Below are 7,957 nucleotides of genomic sequence, written 5' to 3' on the forward strand. Positions count from 1 at the left end.
CCCAAATTTTACCATCCCTCCTCCTGTGGCTCCAGCTCTCTCTGCTGCACCAGGCCCGTGTTTCTCTGCATTTTATCTTGGCACTGCACTCATTAAAAAACCCTTTCACACAGAATTACTGCTGTGGCAACAAAACCATGTTTGTAGCACACCCAGACAACAAAACCAAACCAGATTATCCATAGCTAACTGGTCCTTCAGAGAAATTGCTGTCACAGCTGAACCAAGTAAAACAAAGCTGTGGGCAGGTCAGCAGGAGTTCAGGCTGAGCAGCCCCGAGGTTCTGCAAACCCTGCATCAAACTGATGCCTTGTTACTAACACAGAAAATGCCTAAAAAAATCCTGTTTTACACAGAAAAACTTCCAGTGTGTTTTCCCAATTTCCTCTTGAATCAGGGTTTTTTTGGACGCAGAGTTTGCCTGCACAGCCCCCCGGATTTGTACAGATGTTTTTAGGGGTGTCACCACCTGGCCAACATCCATCAGTGTGGGTTTCCTCACAAGGAATTCCAGACTCCTAAAGATGCCCAAAACTGAAATCGTTAGAGGGGAACCCTACGAAAAATCTGCACGTGGGAAGGAGGATGGAGAAAACATCCAAGGGAATCTTGAATTCTTCACACATCAACCCAAAGAACCCCAAACCACATTGCCTGGTCTCAAGGAAAAGGTTGTTTACAGGAATGAGTATATATATATTTGTATATGTATGTATGTGTGTGTGTGTATGTAAAGGGATTTGTGTGTATGTATATATATACAAATTACATATATATATAATATATATACAATATGTTATATATATAATTGTATAAATATATATTTGTGGGAATTTTTATATATATATACAAATGATATATAAAATATAGTTATTATATAAATTATAGATAGATAGATATTATATAAATTATATATATGTGTGTGTGTATTTATGGCACTTTATATATATATATATAAATTACATATATATAATATATACAATATGTTATATATATAATTGTATAAAAATATATTTGTAGGAATTTATATATATATACAAATGATATAGAAAATAGAGATATTATATAAATTATATATAGATAGATAGATATTTCTTATATAAATTATATATATATATGTGTGTGTTTATAGAACTTTGTGTATATGTATACATACAAATTACATATATATATAACATATATACAATGTGTTATATATATAATTGTATAAATATATATTTGTAGGAATTTATATATATAAATGCCCACTATTTATATAATAACTTTATAAAATATAGATATTATATAAATTATATAGATAGATATTATATAAATTATATATATATGTGTGTGTGTATTTATAGCACTTTGTATATATACAAATTACATATAAATATATATACAACATGTTATATATATAATTGTATAAATATATATTTGTAGGAATTTATATATATACAAATGATATATAAAAATATATATTATTTATGAATTATATATATATTTAAAAAATTTGTATATGTGTGTATATATATTTATACTATATATGTATAAATCTATATCTATCTATCTATCTATATCTATCTATACATCTATATACCTATATAGATTTATTTTTTTAATATGAATTTGCTCAGAGTTGTCACCAGCCAGGAGGATCCTGGAGCAGATTTCCCTCCTCCTCCCCTGATTTTCTGGTTCTCAGGAGGCTTTGGAAGAGCTGGTGCTGCCCTGTGTTTGGATTTTGCTGTCATCACTTGCCCACACAGCAGATCCTCTGCATTTAGCACAGAAAACACCCTTCCCCTGAGAGGAGGGATTTCCCACTGGAATTCCTGCTCCCTCTTTAGCACAGGTGAAATTTTCCAGGTTTTTTTTTTTTTACGAGCTCCTAAATTCAGCCCTGCCTCCCTCTCTGTGCTCTGTAGCTGCATTTTCCCGTGGCCCCTTCCCTCTGGTGTTTTCTAGCACAGAAGGATGTGGTGTTCTGTTAGAAAGTTCTTGGAATGAAAAATACCCTTTTTTAATTAACTGTCTCCTAATTCTCCTCCTTAGTAAGCAGAGAGGAACACCAGAATATCACCGAGGTTGAAAAACAGCTCCAAGCACCTTCAAACCAACAGCACCAGGATGTGAACTGCCACATCTGCTTAATTTTTTTACATTTTCAGAAATGGTGACTCCACCACGTCCCAAGGAGGCCCATCCTAATAAATTCCTGAACAAGTTGATTTTTTGGAAGTAATTTTTAACTTTGAAATGAGGACATGTGTATCAAAAGCATGTTTATCTGTGATTCTTCAAGGGAAAAGAAAGTAAAGGTTCTTTTTAGCCGTGAATAAATCTTTCAAAAAGTATGTCGTCTGCAATAATTTATTCAAAATATTTTTTGTTCCAATTAATTTCTAAAGTGCTGGGAAATATTTGCATTTGTAGTTTTGACTCCTCTAAAAAATAAAGCCAGCCGTTCATGATGTAAGAATTAGTGAGAAGTACAAAGTGATCTAACACCCATTCTTCTGCCCCAAACTGGCTTTCATTTTTAATCAGAAACGCTGCCATTCTTAGCTCTGCCATAATTGCAATTTCCATCGAGCTGCCCTGGGGGATGTGCTCAGCCCTGGGAGAAGGAAAACAAGTCACTCCTCTGCTCCCTTTTTTACAGGCCAGACCCAAACTTTTCCACCAGGGTGGGAAAGGTGTTGAGACCCTCATCCCATAAACACATCCACGCTTCTCCCCGAGCTTTTGGCATTGCTGCTTTTGCTTCTGGGGCAAATGTGGGTCTGGAGAGCCTGAGGAAATAGAATCACAAAGATCTGTCTCATTAGGAAATGCTTAAACTACTCTTAAATCAGCTCATTGCAGCCTCTTAAGTCCTGCAGGTGCCTCCAGGTTACAAACCAGCCCAGCAGGTCCTAAAGCAGTTTCATTTTGCATGTTGTGTGTAAAACAATCAGGCTGCAGAGTCACAATTATTGCTGAATTTAGGGCCAGGTGTTGGTGCTGATGCCTTTTCTGGGGCAATTTTCAGGCATTTTTCCAACTGCACAGGGCAAAATTAAAAGAAAATCCTCCAGTTTTGATTAGAAATCTAGAAACCTAAAACCAGAGGCCAGGCAGAATTAAGGGAATAAAAAGCAGTTCTGTTTATTGAAGGGCCTGCAGGTACATTTAGGGCAGATGAAATCCCCCAGGGGCTACACCCAAAATGGATGGTGGGTCAGAGGTTTTTATACTTTTATAAGTTTGGTCCATTTGCACATTGGGGTTCATCTGCCAATTCCAGCTCCAGGTAATGAAGTCACTGACCCCAGGTTTGCCCCCCCCCAAGTCCCTTTTGTTCCCATCTCTGGGCCCTGGGGCAGTGAGGTGTCCTTGATTGCCAGGCCTGGAGAGGAATTGTTGTGTCTGCCCCAAATGGGAAATCTGCAGCTGACCCTGGGTGTGGGGTTTGGAGTTACACACTAAAGAGCTGCAGGAGTGCAAATAAATGGAAAATACACAAACTAAAATGCTAAGGCATCAGTGCCTTTTTGCTAAAGCCTCCTAGGCAGTTTGAGAGGGTAAATAGCTGCTTTTGAAGAAAAACTTGATGCTCCTTTAGAGTGATAGAAGGAAAGAGGAGCTAATTTGAGTCACCACAGCCACCAGCAGTGTCTCTGGGAAGGACATTCCCCTGAGCGTGGGAGGTGTGCAGTAATGCTGAGCATTTGCCACATCCAGGTGGCATAAACCCTGTGGATTTAACAAGATTTCGTGGAGGGATGTGTGTGAAGATGACTTCTTGTCTGAAACAGCAGGATTCAAAGTTCTGGGGAAGGTCCCTGTGAAAAGCAGAACTGGAAGCTGGACCTGGTGGGGTTCATTTCTAAAAGGTGCTGAGCTCGTGGCTTTGTGTTTGTGCTGAGTTGAAGGAAGGAGAGCTTGGCTTAGCCAAGACCTCTGGGCTGCTCCAGGGGCAGTGGGAAATAAGGAATAAGGAAATAAGGAAATAAGGAAATAAGGAAATAAGGAAATAAGGAAATGAAATAATCCTTGAGCAGATGAAGCCAACGACAAGTTGTCAAAGCGCTGGTGAAGTTAAATCCCAACTGACTGAGCTCTGATGTAATCATACAACCTGCAATTAGCCACCCTTTAAAAGCCATCAGGACATTCCCAGGGCACAGTGAGGGCAGTGTCTGTCCAGGAGGTGTGAATTTGGTGACTAATGGGGAATGTTGTCCTCTCTGTCCGTGCTGCCCATCCCTGGGATGCAGGAGAGGAACCACTGGCCACCCCAGCACATGGATTCGCCAGGGACTTCAAGGGAGGTGAATTTCCCTCCTCTTTTGCTCCCCCTGGCCTCCATCATTCCTAAAGGAATGTCCCTGGCTGGTTTGAAGGCTCAGGCCCTGACAGAACGCCGGGCTGCCGCGGGAACATCGTTCTGACAGCCCACTGAGCTTCACACTCCCAAACCTCCTGCTTAATGGACCATGGGCCCTGGCCTGCTCCTGCCTCCCTGTGCTGGCTGCAGGCCCCAGGAGATGCTGGCACACGTGCCCTGGCATGGATCCTGGCAGCTGGGATCACCCAGTGGGATGGGAACGGGAACGGGATGTTCCTGATCCCTCTGCTTTGCCAGGGGAAATCTGTGCAGGGGTGGAGAGGGAAAAGTGGCCTTTGCAGGAGGGGTAAGATGCTCAAAGAGGAGAGAATGAAAAGGTTGGAGCAGGGAGTGCTCCTTGGGAAAAATGGGGATTTCTGACTTGGACAGCGGTGTGGTGGTGTGGCACAGACATGTTTTGGGAAAAATCCTTTCCTTAGGATTGTCCCTCCTGAGAAGCTGAGAGGCCTCAGGAACAAACTGCAAACAATGATTCTCTGCTGCTGTGGGATGCAGCAGGTGGATCTGGGATTGGTCTCACCTGGTTGTTTCTAATTAATGGCCAATCCCAGTCCAGCTGTCCAGTCTGTCTCAGTCACAGACAAACCTTTGTTGTTCATTCCTTTTCTATTCTTAGCCAGCCTTCTGCTGAAATCCTTTCTTCTATTCTTTTAGTAGAGTTTTAATACAATATATATCATAAAATAATAAATCAGCCTTCTGAAACATGGAGTCAACTTTCTCATCTCTTCCCTCATCCTGGGATCCCTGTGAACACCACCACAGTGGTGCTGCTCTCTTATTTGCATTTTTGGGCTAATGAAAGCTGCTAATGAGGCTGCTCCTACAGCAGTGACTGATCTTGGAGAGTTTGGAATGAAAAGTTTCCTGAAAAGCCAGCAGTAAATAAAAATAACCCCTCATCCACGAGTCCCAGTTGCATAATCTTGGAGAATCAAGGTTTGTGAGATAAAGAAAAATCAGAGCAGAATGTGAAAGCACAAAACAAGCCAGAAAACCCTGGAGAGGAGTGTGGCTTACAAAGCAAAAAGATGAGCCAAACCCACAACAGGTCATTAAATATTGAAGGGTAAGTAACCCAGAGCATGTAAGGAACAAAGAGAAAAACTTCTCTGGGCATTTCTGGACAAGTTTTTTGTGAAAGTGAGGAGCTTAAAAGTGACACACACAATGTTTCATGCTGACACTGGGAGGGCTTGGAGTGATGGAGCCCAGCAAAATTCCCCTTCTCCACCAGCAAAAGGCAGTGGATTGTTTCCTTGATGTTTTCTAAGACTTGTTTTATTGTGCCATTGGCTTTTAAGCTGGCATTTTATTATTTAACTACAAACATTCAAATCCATGGGGTTTTTTTCTCTCAAAACCCCACAGCAGCCCCATAAAATGGTGTGAAAAGAGAGCAAGTCCTGTGAGGGGCTGAGGGAGCTGGGAAGGGGCTCAGCCTGGAGGAAAGGGGCTCAGGGGGGCCCTTCTGGCTCTGCACAACTCCTGCCAGGAGGGGACAGCCAGGTGAGCTCCAGCAGGAGAGGGAGTGACCTCAGGTTGTGCCAGCTGGGCCATCAGGAGGAATTTCTCCACAAGAAGTTATCACAGTGATGGTTGAGCTGGGCAAGAACAAATACCCCTGCTCTGGGGCATTCCCAGCTTGCATTTCCTCATCCCAGCTGGGCTGGAGGACCTGGTGGGTGGCTGGAGCTGCTGCTGGGAGCTCAGTGCCTGCAGGGGGACATGGGCTGGAGCTCCTTTCCTCTCAGTACCACGGCAGGAGTGAGCCAGAATGCTTTCCAATGCTCACCCAATTTGTAGGTTTGAAGGCAAGTTCTGCCACCACACAGGGTGTCAAAAGAGGAGGAACCAGGCTGGGAAAGGTCACCCTCAGCCCCTCAGAGGGAGGCTGGATCTGGGGAAAATCAGCAGGAAAGGTCACGTGCTGCTGATGTGTGACAGCTGGGAGGGAGCAGGTTAAAAAGTGCTGAGCTCTGTCACTTTTAGGCAAAGTTTGATGCCTGCAGTGTGAGCTGGTGTTCCTCCCCAGTGTTTTGATTAATTATTTTGGTCATTCATTCAGTGCAGGGTTTGCAGTGCAGCGCAGTGAACTGAAATGACCTAGAAATAATTCCCCAACACAACCTGATGTTCTGGCTTGTATTCACAGAGAGATTTTTTATTTCACTCCTCACCAAAGCACTCCTCAGCCATCCCAGGGGAGCTGGTGTCACTCCTGCAGGACCAAACAGCTTTCCATCCACCAGGTGATGTTCAGTGGCTTCCTGCTCCAGCCCTGCAGTGTGCTGGGACTGAGATTTTCCCTGTGGAGCTTTGGAGGAGCCCTGCGGGACCTGCCCAGGGGGTGAGCCCTGGCTGCAGGAGCTGTAGCTGATTTTTGGGAATCAGCCCTGGCTTTTGGGAATCAGCAGCTCCTCAGACACAGCCAGGGCTGGGGCAGCTGCTGTTGGTGGGCTCTGGTTAGGGTTTTACCAGGGAGGAGGAGCTGGAGGCCCTTTTTGGTGCCTTTCCACCCACGGGCAGCTCTGTGTCTGCACAGGGTGTGGCCAGTAAATGCCACACCAGGTTTCCCAGTGGGGCCTGGGAAACCTTGTCCTAGACTAAACCAAGCCTCCAAGGCTTCTTTTGGTATGTTAAACATTTCCAGACGTTCCCAGGTTGCTTTAGCACAATTAAAGGAACAGGAAGTGCACAATGTAAGGGAGTAAGGCAGCGACTCCTTCCCTTCCCTTTTATTCCCCTTCCAGCACCAAGTGGGTTTCCAGTTTGGTGAAGTGCAGGGGAAACTCCAGACTCCCTCCAAGTGAACATGGACATTTTGGCTATTTTCTACCCTCTGATCCTTTGTTTGTAGCCACCTCTCAGCTGCTGATCCCCAAAGGCACAGCAAGCAGCTCTTGCAGCCTGACTGAAGCACCATAGCTGGCAAAACACATTAATTTTTGTCCTGGTGACAATGCCTGATCCGTCCTGTCCTTCTCTTAGGCACTGTTGGACACATTTAGCACCAGCATGTACTTATGACTCACAAATAACTCACAGGATTGCTTCAGCCTGCTTGAGAGTCCAAAAGAATCACTCGGGATTTGCCACTGAGCTGAATGTGAGACCGCTCTCAAACCTGGGGGGAAAAGTGATCAGATGTGAAGCTGCAAAATCATGGAATTGTGGAGTCACACGATGGGTTGGGTTGGAAAGGACCTTAAAGCTCATCCCATGGGCAGGGACACTTTCCACTGTCCAAGCCCCAGCCTGGCCTTGGGCACTGCCAGGGGTCCAGGGGCAGCCACAGCTTCCCTGGGCACCCTGTGCCAGGGTTGGAATTCCTTCCCAAAATCCCACCTAACTCTGCCCTCTGCCAGTGGGAAGCCATTCCCTGTGTCCTGGCACTCCAGGCTTTTGTAAATAGGTTAAAAATTCCCCCCCACCAATCCATACATTTAAAAAATAATGACAAATCCAGAATGAAAGCGCCGGTGTAGCGTGTGGTCAGAAGGAGGAACAAACCACAACGATACAACTCTAAAAGTTAGCAGGATTTCTGTGAAAACAGAGGAAATTTGCCCATTCTCCATCAAC

This window comes from Haemorhous mexicanus, chromosome 11, assembly GCF_027477595.1.
Source record: "Haemorhous mexicanus isolate bHaeMex1 chromosome 11, bHaeMex1.pri, whole genome shotgun sequence".
Taxonomy (NCBI): domain Eukaryota; kingdom Metazoa; phylum Chordata; class Aves; order Passeriformes; family Fringillidae; genus Haemorhous; species Haemorhous mexicanus.